The following is a 16,915-nucleotide window of genomic DNA, read 5'->3' as shown; positions in this document are numbered from 1 at the left end:
AATACAGTGTGAATGTTGGCCATCTAGGCCGATGTTCTGATGGGTCCTCAGATCACTGTTAAGTTCTCAGCACTGTTAAGTCCTGTTAGGATTTTAGAATCACTGAAATCAGCATTAAATGTAGAGTGGTTATATTAGAAAGATCACAGGTGTTGTTAGCAGAGTGGGATACTTGAAATTAAGAATATGCAGAGTTTGCAGTTATTGGTCATGGTAGGTTTATGGATGTCACCAGAAGAGTTATGATTCAGCCATTATTTCAGGAAGAGTGGCTAAGAAATCAAGGATCAGGATTTCTGTGAATCATCAATATGGAGGTCGAAATCATATAAAACTTGGTCTTGTTTCTTTAACATTATAAGAGTTTATAAGAGTCCAAGTTTCAACATCAAGAACTGCCTAGACTATTTGGAAATGTTTCTTATTTTATTGAATTTGTTTGCTTCATCTTTATCTACTTTCTATTATGCATGGATATTTTCCCCTATTATCTGCAGGTAAGCCTTCCTTATCCCAATGTTCTCATCTAAACTCTGGAATTATAAAAGCAGTATGTGATCAGTCAAACAGACAAGCAAGATGTTTTGAATCACAGCTAGCAGAGTCCCGGAGAGTGTAAATGTTCAGATGTTTCTGATTTTGAATAATGGAATCCAGCCCCGCAATTTCGTCCCAGCAAAGACTGCTTTAAAAGAACCAAAATACTCTCTGATGTGATCTAGAGTAATAATAACAGCATCCTTCATGCATCAAGCTAAAGAAAGAGAAGTGTCCAGGCCCTTGTTTTCTAAGAATCTTCGATTTTGCAAAAATTCTAGTTCCTTTTCAAAACCCTATTTCTAAGACAGTATCTGTACAATATAGTTTATGCCTGTTATGACTTGGTTGCCCAGGAGCCCTGATGGCAATGTTGGTTGTAGTGCAGACCCCACACTGGATATGTGATTCTTTTTTTTACTTTTTCACTTTCATGTGTAGTCATTTATTTCCCATTTTCTACAGGATAAAGCACAGAACTTTGGGATATACAAAAATTCTATATCTAGCTTTCTTTTTCTTTTTTTTTAAATTGATTTAAAAATGACAGTGGAATGCATTACAATTCTTATTACACATATATACCACAATTTTTATATCTCTGTTTGTATATAAAGTATGTTGACACCCAATTTGTGTCTTCATACATGTACTTTGGATAATGGTATCCATCACATTCCACCATCCTTGCTAATCCCCTTCCCCCTCCCTTTTTCTCCCACCCCTCTTCCCTATTTAGAATTCATCTATTCATCCCATGCTCCCCCTCCCTACCCCACTATGAGTCAGCCTCCTTATATCAGAAAAAACAATCTGCATTTGATTTTGGGGGGATTGGCTAACTTCACTTAGCATTATCTTCTTCAATACCATCCATTTACCTGCAAAGGCCATGATTTTATTCTCTTTTATTGCTGGGTAAAATTCCATTGTGTATATATGCCACATTTTTTTTTTTATTCATTCATCCACTGAAGGGCATCTAGGTTGGCTGCACAGTTTAGTTATTGTGAATTGTGCTGCTATAAACATTAATGTAGCTGTGTCCCTGAAGTATGCTGTTTTTAACTTCTCTGGGTATAGTCCGAGGAGAGGGATAGCTGTGTCAAATGGTGGTTCTATTCCGAGATTTCCAAGGAATCTCCATACTGCTTTTCATATTGACTGTGCCAATTTGCAGTCCCATCAGCAATATATGAGTGTACTTTTTCCCCCCACATCCTTGCCAACACTTATTGTTTATCTTCATAAAAGCTGCCATTCTGACTGGAGTAAGATGATATCTTAGAGTAGTTTTGATTTGCATTTCTCTAATTGCTAGAGATGCTGAGCATTTTTTCATATATTTGCTGATTGATTGTATGGATATGTGATTCTTGATGATTATTCAATTCCCTAATATAAAGGTGAAGAGAAAGTCAAAACTTCCACAGAAAGCATAAATTAAGATTGAGTTTATCTAAGTTATTTGTGTAATTACTCAAAACAGAAAATGTGTCTTGGAGCCCTTCAGCAATTCCAAAAAAAAAAAATCAGTAGAAATGAGGTGACCTCTTTTCTCCCCCTTTTGAGTGTTTCTTTCCAGCCTCAGAATCAGGAGGGAACCTGTTATGGTTTGTATATGAGGTGTCCCCCTGTGTTAATACAGGAATGATCAGAGGTGTGATAATTAGGTCATGTGAGCTGTAACTGAATCAGTCCACTCAAACTAGGATGGATCAAATGGTAAGTATAGGCAGGTGGGGTGTGGCTCAATAAGGTGGGTCACTGGAGGCACTTACTGGAAGGGTTCATCTTCCTTGTGGCTTCTTGCCCCTTTTTTCTCTTTGCTTCCTGAATACCACAAAGGAAGAAGTGTTCCTACACCTCACCTTCCACAATGATGTTCTGCCTTAACTTGTGCCCCGAGCAATGGAGTCAGCTCCTCACAGACTGAAACACTGAACTCATAAGCCCAAATAAGCAATCCCTGCCCTAAATTGTTTTTGTTGGGTGTTTTGGTTAGAGACCCAAAACTTCCTAAAAAGGTTCCAACTCTTCCCCATTTATCTTCAACAAGGAGAGACTTGAAAGCAGAAGGAGTTTCTTAGCTTTGTCTTTTTCACTGTAACCTTAACCAGGGACTGGAACTTCTACCCCAATTTGAGAATTCTCTCCTAAGAATAAGGTTCTTCCAACATTCTTATATTTTTTTTTATTAAAGTTTTTCAAGATTCAAAAATGCATAGCAGTCATATTTGGCCCAATAAGTCCTTTGGTGACTCACTTTGCTTTATTTACTAGGAAATACAGGATTAGATCTCTGGAAATCACCATAGATTCTTTCTCCACATTATCTTTTTGTCCTCTGTCATCCATTTATGTGGTTTTTGCATATGTGTTTTGCTCTCCTTGGGTGATCTCTGTCCAATACACATCACCTTTTTTTTTTTTTTTTCCTGACAGATCACCCTCATTTATAATGTGCCAGTGTATTCTTCATTGCTGTGGAAGGCTTCCCAAGTGAGGTGAGCTTGCCTTGTTCTACAACTTTATAGTCTCCATTATCTTACCTCTTATCACACTTACTGCAATTTATTGTAAAATGCCATCTTTGCAACTGACCTCTAAGTGTCCCAGGTATAAAAGAGGAGTGTCTGTCTTCTTGACTTTAGTATTTTTCATGTTTAGTACACAGGTCCTGAGGCATAGTTCTCACTTCAGAAAAAAATGAGTTAACAAATGGATCAATAAATAATGGATTCTGCTTGTTTATTTCATGACAAGGTTGGTAACTTCTTATGCCCGAATATCTGAATTTGATATTCAGCCTCCCTAACTAACTCCTACCGAAATTGCTGGCATGATTTGTTGCTGCTTTGCACTCCCCACAGGAATTTTTAGTGGAACAATTGCATTCTATTGTGCTCTAATTCATTCTCTTCACCCTAGGTCTCAAGCAAAAGAAGCTGGAGGATAAGTTAAGTTTTTGCCATGATATTATTTTATTCTCTAGTTCTTGTTATATTCATTTCTAATTGGAAAAGTAAATTTTCTATAATTCAGATGTATATTCTTGATATCTTTCTGAGAACTGGATATGTTATTTCACACTCTATTGGAGTATAAGTGCATATAAATATCAGAGATTTTAAACAGTTGAGTCAAAATTGTTATCACCTTTCCTTTTACCTGTGGAAATGAGAATCTATTTTTGATGCCATGTGTGTATGTGTGTGTGTGTGTTTTCTTTTTAAGATATTTTCTGAATCCCTCAGAACAGTTATTTTCTTTTTCCTCTGCTCTCTCTGTTTCTGGGACTGTTACTTTTTACTGGGTCCTGAGCTCTTTGAAAGTAAAAACACTTTCATTTTGTTAGGGTGTCCTACATAATACTCAGTATAATATTGTGCATGTCATTTATTTATGATAATGTGTTTTGTTAAACAGTTTGATGTTCCTCAGTATAATAAAGGTGGATAGAATTGAGTGCTTGAATTAAAGTATAGAAAATTTAATTCTATACGTTTAATAGGGAAAATAGAAAAAATAGTGTCTTACTTAATTTTTTTTTCAGATTTCAAGTTTTGAAATGTCAACTCAGCTTAGAGAGGCAGCGAATCAGAATTGAGTACATTATTTGCCAAACAATGCATTATCCTTGTGGGTCTCTTTTTTCAATAACAAGATCTGAAATTATCTCTATATAAACTTACAGTTATGTAAAATTTCTCTGCATGCAAACTCATACATTTAAAAAGTGTTCTATTGAAAAAAATAACTTTGTGAAGGACTATTAAGAAAATAATTACACTACATCATCTTTGTCCCCATAAAATTAGTGAACATGTAAGAATGATGAATGAAGTACACAACTGCAAATAGTTTAAATCGAATTTCAGGACACATCCTTTCAAAAAATAGCCAGGTGGGGAGCAATAAATGATAGATGGTTCTTTTGAATGTAGTGTTTGCCAAACATCTGGTCTGTGGTTATGTCATTTAGTCTCATTATTGTGAAAATTCTCTTCTACATAATGTTTGAAATTATATATATATATATATATACACACACACATGCACACACACACATATATATATGCATACACACATATGTTATATATATATATATATATATATATATATATATACACACACACACATGAAATTATATATATAATTCATTTTCAATATTTCAAATATGTATATATATATCTCTCTATATATAATACATATATGTTCTTTTCCAAAATTTCAAAACTTTATATGATACAAAATAAGACCAGTTTATTAATGTGTCGTGTTCATTACATAACTTTATTGCAAATATTAGTAGCTATTAATGAACTCACAAAACCACTTTCAATTATTATTAGTAGTATTACTAATGTATTTATTTACTTGAGGGATAATGGAGATTGAACCCAAGGGTGCTTTACCACTCAGTCAAATGCCCATCTCTTTCTACTTTTTATTTTAAGACAGGATTTTGCTAGATTACTTAGAGCCTCTCTAAATTGCTGAGGTTTGCCTCAAACTTGGAATCTTCCTGCCTCAGTCTCTGGAGTGGCTGGTATTAGGAGCCTACACCACCCTGCCTGACCCAATAAAAGTTTTATAACATTTAAGAAGAAATCTCATAAAAAGGTTATTTTTATTTTTTTTAATCATTAACAGCTTTGGCTCTTGTTGCCTCTAGTCTAATTAACTTCAGATATATGTCTCAGAACTACAAATACAACATAAACATAATGTCTTAATACTTGGTGTTTTACAAAACTCTGCCTTTCCAAGAAAACTGAAATCAGAAATATTTAGAAATTCCTGAAGTGGACTGTCATTGAAAGTAATCCAAAAGAAACACACATAACACTCCTTATTATCCCCCCAAATCTCAAAAGCATTTCTAGACAAACCTTGCTAGATGTCACTGTGCCAATCGCAGTATAAGATGCACTAATAAATTGGAAAACAATATGTAAACAGATCTAACAAGTGAGTCATTAAAACTCTTATGAAAGATATTTTATATGACAAAGATTTTTGGATACTGCTTTATCTTTCAAATAGTCTACACATTTATCTCAACACCATTGGTTTAAACATTCTAAAAACTTGCTTTAGAATCATATTCCAAGCTAAGGTAAAGTCACTTATTAATGTCTCACAATATTATTTAGAAATACCTTTTTTTGGACTAATGCCCATGTTTATCCTAGAATAATCATCTGAGTGCTAGATGTAGAGGAAATTCACCTGCATGTTTATGTTCGAGTGTTGACCTTATCTTTTCATCTAGAAGTTGAACATTTTTGGTCTAATTCCTAAGTCTTTGATCCATTTTGAGTTGACTTGTGCAGGGTGAGAGTTGGGAAATGAATTTCATTCTCATACAAATGTGTATCAATTTTCCCCAGCACCATTTGTTAAAAGGCTCTCTTTTATTCAATGGTGACTTTGTCAAAGATCAGACAACTGTATCTATGTGAGTTTGTCTCTGTGTCTTCTGTTACATTCCATTACTTAGATGTGTCTTTTTTAATGCCAGTAAATTTTGTTTTAATTACTATAACTCTGCAATATACTTTAATATGCCGTTATCATTAAGCCTCCAACATTGCTTTTTAAATTTTTTTGAATTTGTTTTAATTAGTTACATATGACAGTGGAATGTATTTATGCACTTTAATATATCATACATAGATGGGGTATAATTTCTCATTTCTTTGAGTGTACATGTTGTAGAATCACTTTGGTCATGCAGTCATATATATCCATAAAGTAATAATGTCTATTTCATTCTACTATCCTTCCTATCATCATATCCCCCCCCCCATTTCACTCTCCTCTGCATAATCTATGGTAACTCTTTTCTTCCCTAATGGCCCCTGGTTGTGAATTAGCATCTGCATATTAGAGAAAACATTCAGCCTTTGTTTTTAAGTGATTGCTTATTTCACTTAGCACTTTGCTTTATGGCTTAGAAATGTAGTGGTCATTCTGGGAATTTTATTTTTTCATAGAAATTATGTTAGTTTTACATCCATAAAAATTGTTCATTATTAAAAATTTTCAAATATATTGCCAAAACTACAACAAATTTATATCAGTTTTCAAAGAAAGTTTTCCAAAATTGGTTCTTTCAGATACAAGAAAATAATATTCATGAATATTTAGAATGCAAAGCTTTCTACCTCATGGGGGTAATCTGATTTTAATTAAATGCTTGGCACCTTCTATAGATCAAAATCATATTAATTTTAAAAATAATTTGTATTTTAAATTTGATAATTCAGTAAGGGAGAACTTGAAAGTACCAAGTAGAGAGCTATAAAAATAATATGAAGGATTTTTAAAATTTTATATAGTCTTTTTATTTTGAGAAATCAAATTGGCACTAAAATTTATGATTGTCTAGAATCAAGAAAAGAAAGAAAGAATAAGAATTTATCTTAATATAAAACCATGCATTATTAAAAATTTCTCATGGATACAAGTCCTTCCTATATAAATGCCCTATTTTCTAAATTTAGTCGAAGTAAATTTAGGAATGTTTCTCCATATTCAATCTATTAGTCTCCTCTTCTGCTGTTAGATAAATCATTTTTTGTACAGGTAACACTTTTTCCTTATGAATGCATGTAGTTGATGTATTAAATATGTATTGAGTGCTGCTGTATGAGCAATTTTTGTGGGATACAGAGTCACAAATATTTTGCAAAAATTTGGTTATATTTTTACTATTTGGAATAGATTTACAGAATTAACAAAAACATGAAATATATCATAATTGTTATAACAAACAAACAAAATTTGTGACAATCAAAAGAAAATGTGAATTTTGACAGGATAAAGGAAATTAGAGTAGTGCTCATAGTTGTGGCATTTGAGTTAACATTTGAATGATGAGAGATTTGAAAGGAATCAGCAGGAGAAGCACACTGGAGCATAAAGAATGACATGTGTGAAAAGGGAGAGGGCATTGTGGGTAAGTAAGGCAGTGAGGTGGTAGGAAATGAGACAATGTATTGGCACCTCATTTCACATTAAAGAACTGGCCTACAGAATATACTTTAATGAGGAGTTCCCAAATAACTTTTGAGAAAGAAAGTTGCTCTTTGAAAAGATGAACATTTCTTTTTTAATAACTCTGGCACAAGTATGGAGAGTTTGTCGAAGTACTATTATTAGCAGTAGGATCCATTGGTGGCTTTGTTGTGTCTGTTGCTTTATATATTGACTTTTAAGAGAGTAGAGTCTGAATTTCCTTGATAGGGTTATAGTTCAACTTTAGAAGACAAAGCCCACATGCAAACATGCAAAGAAACCCGTACACATTAGAAAGAAAATAGTTCTGGGTCTTACGCATCTCATATCATTAATTTATTGATTTAGTCAAAAAAGGATATATCCTTCAGAGTTTTTAATTAGTTTTATGAACGACTACTAGGGTTGTAAAAATTGGTCATTCTCAATGGCATCTGCCTCAACACTGCTTTTTGAAATCTCCTTATTACTCTAGTGAAATAAAGATGCAAATTAGGAATAAATGTATTTAATTCAGTAGCAGCTGTATCTCTTCACATTGTTCACAGATGGGATGCAAAAGCAATTGACAGCTAATCTGTAATTTGGTGAGGAAGTCAAATACTTTTTTTTAATTTTCTCAGTAGCTTCTTAGATTGGCATTCTTTTTGAATATTTATGACTAAAATCAATCATCTTGATTGTCAAAAACCTAAATTTCACTATCTGATTTTTTGTCCAAAATGTATCAATTTGAATGAATACATTATATAATTTCAGGTCATTAATGTTAAAGAAAATAATGTTCCATGACTTTGTTTTATTGAACATAAAACTTTGAGTTAACTTAACTATCATCAAACCACTTTGCTAATTCCAAGTTGGGACAACAACAGTTGACTATTCATGCTTCTTTTCATGTGAATATAAACCATGGAACTTGTTGCAATCCTGTAGACTATCTCTATTCCTTCCCTAACATCAACTTCTAGCTGAAATTTTAATTATTTTGGAAAGATGAAGATTTTAGTTATGGAAAATAATTGACTACTAGTGACAGTAACCATAGATTTACTATGCATTGTGTTTTTCTTTTACTTCTTGTTTTCTACATGGTTTGCCACTTTTTTAATGATACTGGCAAGGTATGTATATTACTCATTTCTGCTCTTTCTCGAGCATTCAAGCTCTCTTGGCTAATTCTCTACTTTTATTTGTGTATTTTTGTCTCACACACACAGGCATTATTTTGCATGTGTTTGGTTTTTGTGGTACTGGGGATTGAACCCATGGCCTTGAGCATGATATGCAAATCATCTGTCACTGTGCTGCATCCCCAGATCTAACAGACATCCTACTGGAAGTTAAAATGGACTTCATTAAAAGCAATGAGGATGTATGGCAGACAATTTGTGTTAGCTTGAGCTCAACTCTTGTATTTTGTACATTTTTATTTTGGAGTACTTGACAAACTCATGCTAATTTGGAAAAAAATAAATGTTTTAGCCAAAAGGAAAGATGGAAGATGAAATAAAAGATGAAAATCTGATATGTATCAAATAAATTATAATTTATTAAGATTTAATATAAATATAAAACAGCCTTTATTTCAAAAGAAAATTTAAAAATTACTTAAATCCTAAAAAATGTTATTTTGGCCACAATATTTAATAACATATTTCCACAGAAAAGTCTTGGTAAATAAATATTTAAACATTTTTTAAGTAAAATGTTTTTTTAAATTCTTGAATACATTAAAATTTTCTAAACTTAGTAGCTCATAAGCTCATTACTAAAATCAGTTGATGATGTTGGTTCTTTGTATGAATATGATAGAATCAATCTGAAACACGCTGACTCATTCTTCAGTCACCAGCTTCCAATGCACTTGTATGGCCATACATTTTACTCATGTTTGGTAACAAATGAATACATTCCCCCTTCTCCCTTATAATGTTACAGTAAAGTATTTGAATCTGCTTTATCCTGCCTATACTAGTGGATATACTTTAATTTCCCTTCCTTTGAATCTTGTTAAAAACAAATTCATTGAATAATAAATACACTGTGGCAGAAAAATATGTTTTTTACATTTTTATCTACATCATAAAAAAACTTTTCTAATTATTGCATAGATCTCTTGGGCCACACTTTTTGTGACCCCTAAACCATAGGTAAGATTATTGAATACTGTGAGAATGACATGTTTGATCAGTGTGTGAATGCCTTTTAATCGTGATCCTACCCAGGATTCTCAAAACTGTGAAATATAATGCATTACTTTTTTGATTTAAGCCTGTAAATTTGCAGTAATTTCTTAAGTAGCAATAGATGATAACAACAAAAACTATCTACTCAACTTGTATGTTTGACTTCATCTACTGAAATATATTCTAAGTCTTCTTCTATCATTTTCCTAATGCCTGAAGAGGTTTCTTCACCAATTAATCATTTTAGAGCTGGTATACTAGCAATTAAGTTTTCAGTTTTTCTGTATTTGATAATGTTTTGATTTCATTTTAATTTCTGATGGAAATAACATAATCTTGTATTGACTGTACTTTCTGTAGAGATCCTAGAGTATGATGTGCACTTCCTTATATCTTCCATAGTTTATGATGAAAAATATGTTTTAAAGTATTGTTTCCTGATTTTTAAGATGTCTTTATTCCTCTGACTACTATTTCTGTGCAAAATATTTGAGATAAAGGATTCTCATTTGCAAGAAAAGAAATTTTCTTTACTTGTAAGATGTTTCCCCTTTTTGTTCACCTGTATCTTTCTTTTTCATATTATCAAACTATCTTAAATGTCTACCAATTACTGGTTGTGCATTCATATGTAATAATGAATGTTAAAACTTTAGGGGCTTCGTATATCTGGTTGAAGCTTAACACCTGTAAGCTTTGATTTATGACAAGTAATTATTAAATTTCAAATATTTATGAAGTAATTATTAACAATCAATGATATTAATCATTAAAATATGAAAAAAAAACAAAGAAAATATTTGAAAGTACACTAAAGACAGTATTTTTTCCTGGGGTGATACTATACCAGAGCAACATGTGACCACAGTAGATTGAAGAAGGATAAAAGAAAACTCTGGAACAGGTGTCTATAAACATTAATAAAATAATAATAAATATTGGAATGACTTAAAATTTGGGGACAACAACTCAATACAAGGTCTGGATTTTATGTAAACATAAAATGGTTCAAATATCCCTAAGAACATTGCAATAGGCACTTTATTCTTTCTTAATGTATTTAACAGAAAATAAGGTAATCCTAGCAAAGCTTTAACCCTGTGTAGAATTGTATGCATACTTGGAAGTCAATGAAAATAATGTATGAGAACTGAAGCACAACTCAGGAAGTTCCTTTGTATTGGAGAGTAGACAATTTCATAGTAACTGCAGCAACAGCAGGGTGCAAAATCCAGGTAGATGTGCTAGAGTCACTGGAAATTCTGTTCTTGAAGTAAGATGAAATTAATAAGCTGAAAATGATGAAGGGGAGAAATGTTAAAGGGTAAAGAGATTAGAGTAGGGAATCATCGTTTGGAGAAGTAGGAAGACTTAAAGGAAGAAGGAAATAAAATATGATTGTTGGGAAGAATTGAGAGCTCATTTTAGGTCAATGTCCATAAATTAAAATTGAACCAGTCAGGATGTTGTTTCACTTAGCACCCTTATGTGTGTGCATATAGACAAAGATAATACCTAATTTTGTCTAAAGAATGATAAATACATTCTCTATTTTCTTTACACTGTCTAATTGAGTTCCAACAACAACAACAAAAAAAAAGCAGAGAGGGAAATGTGAAGCACAGTGAAAAGGCCTCTTTATAGTGTGCGTTTATTTTACTCCATACCATTTTTATTGGCACCAATGTCTTCATTTCCTTCTGAAACAATGAGTAAATCAGATCTTGTAAATAAGCTTATCATAATAGTACAGCTGAAACAATGAAAATGAAACACATATTTAAAGATTAAGCTATTCTACACTAATATTAGGAATAAATGTCTTCAATCAGTTCCCAAATTAAAATAGGTTAGGGGATTTTCATATTCTTTTGTCTTTATATTTGATATTGAACAAATAGTTTCAAAGCAAAAACTGAGACACACATAAATAATAATAATAATATAATGAAAAAGTAGCATCATTTTTAGTTACTAACAATTATTTTCTAATTCCAATATAAATAATATACTATCTAAATTTAAATGTTGAAATGTGTGTATTCTTTCAAATTCCATAAGAAATGGTGAAAAGATTCAATACTGAACTTATTTGAAAGGCAGATGTAGTAGTTAAATTAATTTTTGTTGAATTAAACTTTATCTCTCTTTATTAAAACATTCTCTATATGAGATATGGAATAGTATAATTTGTTTCTAGTTTTTTTTTTCCCTATTAATTCTCCACTTCACATTCCAATTTACGATATTGGAATAATTTGCAGTATTAATGCTTTCCAACTCTAGACATTGAGTGAAGCATCAATCTTTTATTTAAAAAATTTAAACATTAAATACTATCTATTCTAATGCAAAGTAAGTGATTCCATATTTTAAGTTAAGCAAAATTTGTGAAGTTTTGAAGATTATAGTCCCTAATTGTGTTGTCCAATGTCAGTAACAGAATTGTTGCAAGAAAGTATGGCAGTCAGTAAAGGACATTTTCAATGTCATCACAGCATGAACATTTCCCAGTGAGAAATAATTATAAGAAAAAAAATGTGGCATTTCAATAAGTTGTCTATTTTTAAACTTCTAAGTAGAAAGGCAGAAGCCAATTTCCATTAATTTGAGTATAGTCACAAAAAAATAAGTCCCTTATCAGGTGCCATATGCAAAAATTGCAAGCAACACATATATTATCAGCTTATATTTTTCATTGTCTCTTCAATTATACAGAAAAGCATGAGGCATGAAAGATTTACAAAAGGAATTATTTCATAATTGGTCATTAGTAATATTTATAACATTTTGTGATCTCCCCAAAATGTTAATTTAGGATCTAAGTCATAATAATTGCCAATAGGTATGCAGTTTTTATGGTAGCCCTGAACTGTTGCAAAATTTTCCTTTTTTGGGAAACCACTCAAAACTAGAATCTTTCTGCTTCACTTGTGAAGTTGCTTATAGAATATTACAACTGTTTTAATGATATGTTTTTTCCAAAATCCAGAGAGGCCCACAGGTTGATGTGTCTTGTTTTGTTCCTCTCAGAGGATCGTGATGCAACAATTTTTATTCAGTATATAAGGGAAATCTAAACATGCCTTGGACCACTGAACTTTTAGAAATCTTGCTGAGATGGAAGGATTTTGAATTTTTAAGTCTTTATTTTCAACCTTCTGACACACATATATCTTACCAATGTATTTAGAATAACTGGCACTTAGTATTCACTCTGCCCAATCAGCATGATAGTGTCATTATAATTACTAGCATGATATTTTGTGGAAATAAAAAACAAAGTCCCTAAGAACTAAATTATGATAGAGGATTCATTGGTAGTTAATATACTATTGAGGTAGGATATTGATGGCTTGTTAAATGAAAGCAGACTGTTCCTGGTAGCTTATTAATAAGAATATTTTTAAAAATAAATTCTATTGCAATGTCTCAGGTACCAAGGATGTTTTAATTTTCTCAATTGTAGAACCATCCTGAATGGTAACTGCAGTGGAAGTTACCATATAATTAAGTTTGCCCTACTCTTTTTGTCATTCTCTAAGATCCATCTGTTTGCCACATAAAGCAAATGGGCAAGTTGAATGTTCTAGGATGTAGATGTGCAGCTTTCATGTCCTTGATGATGGTACTAGTTTCAGTAATGGCTCTAGGAATATGCACTGCTTCCATTAAAATTGTGTAAGGTAAGGGCAGTTCTGGTGGCTTACACTTTGTCTTTCCTACCAAAATAGCACTAACTCCACAGGTTATACAGACAATGTGGAGATTTTGCTGTTTATGAGTATTTTTATTCTGATTATGAATTACAGAAATGTGGAAATAATCATTGGATGTCTGGTGAACCACTAGAGCCACTTTGAAATTGATGTGATCTAAAACTTGATTATTGACGTATTTAAGACCCAACTGTGATTGTGTGATCAAAGTACAATTTTTAGGCTCCAGAAATTAGGGTTATATCAGAGCCAGTGTCAAGCAATCCTCCCAAAATCTGAATATTTCCTTCTAACCAATGCACAGTCACCTTGCTACACAGGTCTAAGTTCCTAGAGGAAAGGTTGGTTGAAAAAATAACAGAATTAATTTTCAGCAGTGCAATGGAGGCCTTCATTAAAGAAACCCAGCCTTTCTTGTATTCAAGTTTTGTGAATCAATAAACCAGCTCACATCTTCGAACTGATTGAAGGGTTGTGGCTTTTTGTTTTTAATTGTCAAGATAAATTTGTGTTCACTAGATCTATATTTCCATCCTATACCTGTCAAGAAATAAATTTAAAAATTGCCTACCTATTTCTGTTTTATGGACTATGATCATCTTTGCAATTCAGTAGATGTCTATAAATCAGATTATTCTGACAACTGCTTTTTCTCTACTTTCCATTATGATAAGCCTAGTCATTTTTTCTTTGTTCTTTCATGATAATTGTTGACCCCTGCCAACCTATGATCTCATTGGCCTTAGTGTAGTGTGAATCCACATTTTTAATGTAGCAGATACCACTGTAATTTCTGGAATATAAGACAAGCAACCAAAGAATATTTCAAGGATTAATTTTATAAATTTATTTTTGTAGTCAAAGTAAAAAGTAAATCATCTAGAACTTTGCAGGTCAAGTGAATAGGACTTATAAAAATATTCACTTTTACATTCAAATCTCCCTAAGTCCTTGGATACCTTCTCTACAATACATTGAAATATTTCTGGCATTCTGCAGGAAGCCATTCGTGAAATGCATGAGGGCCTTTTCATCCTTGTATCCAGGGAGGGAATAGATCTGGCTTTGGGAACTTCCTGTGGCAGTCTCACCATGATAGACTACCGGATACAAGTGAACTCCCCCTCTTTTCTGCCAGAAGAGCTTGCACAGCACCGGAGATGGGAGAACCTGCTAGGAACCAGGCAGCCTACCTGCCCCCACCTCTATCTTGTTTTGGTGAAGAACTTTCCATATAATTTCTTTGATGTATTCCAATATAAATAAAGCAAATGAGGTCTCTGTTCTTTGTTAGAAGCTGGACCTGTCTAGTCAGCTTTGCCCATCTCTTCCATGCTTTTTGAAACTAACTTTCTGTGTTCTACTTTTCTTAGGTTTTATTTCTCAGCCAGCCATCCTACATAAGGGAAAACCATCCCCTCTCCTGCCCTTGCATAGGATGTGGGTGACAGCATTCAATTTCCATTAGCATAGGCCAAATTTATATCCACATTTCTTCCAATCAACAATACACTATTTGGAGAACTTTCTAACCTCTCAAACTAAACTACCAAATGCAGAATCTCTTCTTAGAGGCCCTATATTGATTAGTTAATCCTAATCTAATTTTATATTTCTTCTGCATGAGCCAACATTCTTCATAAACCTTTTTATTTAAAAAAATATATTTTTATTTGTTCTTTTTAGTTATACATGACAGTATAATCTTTTCTGATATATTTATACAAACATGAAATATATCTTATTCTAGTTAGGATCCAATTCTTATAGACGTACAAAATGTTGAGACTTACTATGTCTTATTCATACATGTACATGGGAAAGTTATGTCTGATTCATTCCACTGTCTTTTCTATTACAATCTCCTCTCCCTTCCCTTCATTTCCCTTTGTCTAATCCACTGACCTTCTATTCTTACACTTCACCCTCCTTTTTGTGGGTTCACAACCACATAACAGACAGAACAATTAACCTTTGGTTTGGGGGATTGGCCTATTTCACTTAGCATGATAGTTTCCAGATCCATCCATTTACAGGCAAACCACATAGCCATTCTTTATAGTCGAGTGATTCTGTATTTTGTATATGTACCTTGATTTCTTATCCATTCATCTACTCATGGACATCTAGTTTGGTTCCATAGCTGAACTATTGTGAATTGTGCTACTTCAAACGTTAATAACCTTTTCTACACATATTCAATGGATAAATCATATAATTCCATTGGTGTGTAGCACATGTTCTCATGGGGCACAATTTTTACCATCCTTAGCAGTTTGTTAAGGACTACATTCTACCCAGATGACAACTCAAAAGACCACCACATCCCATATATTATATTTATTCAATAGGATCCTTCTTTGATTTATTGTCATTAGGATACAGAATTTGCAACAGAAGTTAACAAGACCTTCATATATGCAGTCACTTTTTCCAAGACCATCTCAAGATATGCACCCAGTAGCTTCATGTCTTAGAAGATTATACAGATTGTCTTTTTTTACTTATTGTCAAATTTTATTAAAAATTGGATTATTTTAGTTTATTAAGGCTGCTAGAAACATAATATTGTCAATTGATTGTCTTATAAACAGCAGACATTTATTTCTCATAGTTCTGAAAGCAGAAAGTCTGAGAGCAGCATTCCAGCAAGGCTGTGCTCAAGCAAGGGCTGTTTTCTGAGTTGAAAATGCTGACTCCATATTGCATCCTCACATGGTAAAAGAAATAACAACTACTAGATTGCTGGTGAGAAACTTTGCCCAAGACCTCTCCTTTGTGGTAAGAGAAAAATATTAGGCACTTGTTAAGGTTTTTCATTTTATCATTATGTCAAGAGTGTTCTTGTGAAAGGAAATTTCTTAATATTTATAAAGCATCTCAAAGATGAATGTCACTGAGCTGATTATACATCATTAAGGCAGAACCTTGTACAAAGGCAATGATAGTGCCAAAATGAAATTCAGTATGTACTTTTTGACAAAATTACTGCATGAACTTCTCACCAAAATGCTCTTTGAAAAAAATATCTTTTTTGACCTCCCATCCCTAAAATTGATGATATTAATAGCTCAGAGATAATTACAATTTTATACTTTTCAGTGATGTTCTAAATAATTTTAGATATTACCATGTTTGCATCAGGGTGGTATAAATTGTCTATACTTATAGTTTCCTAATATTTAATAGATGTCTTCATTTATATTTTATCAACATGGCTTATGTATATGTGTTACAAAATCCAAAATGATATTTTTATGTAGATTCTGTGAATGTTTTATAGTGAATCACGTTATACGACGTCAGTGTATAAAATGTTATACAAATACAAAACACTTTTCTCAAATACATCATATGGATTCATTTCTTTTATGAAATAAACTACTTAAGTTAATGCTAGGCTAGGAGAGAGAGAGAGAGAGAGAGAGAGAGAGAGAGAGAGAG

The sequence above is a fragment of the Callospermophilus lateralis genome, unplaced genomic scaffold (assembly GCF_048772815.1).
Source record: "Callospermophilus lateralis isolate mCalLat2 unplaced genomic scaffold, mCalLat2.hap1 Scaffold_93, whole genome shotgun sequence".
Lineage (NCBI taxonomy): Eukaryota > Metazoa > Chordata > Mammalia > Rodentia > Sciuridae > Callospermophilus > Callospermophilus lateralis.
This window is presented reverse-complemented; position numbering follows the sequence as displayed.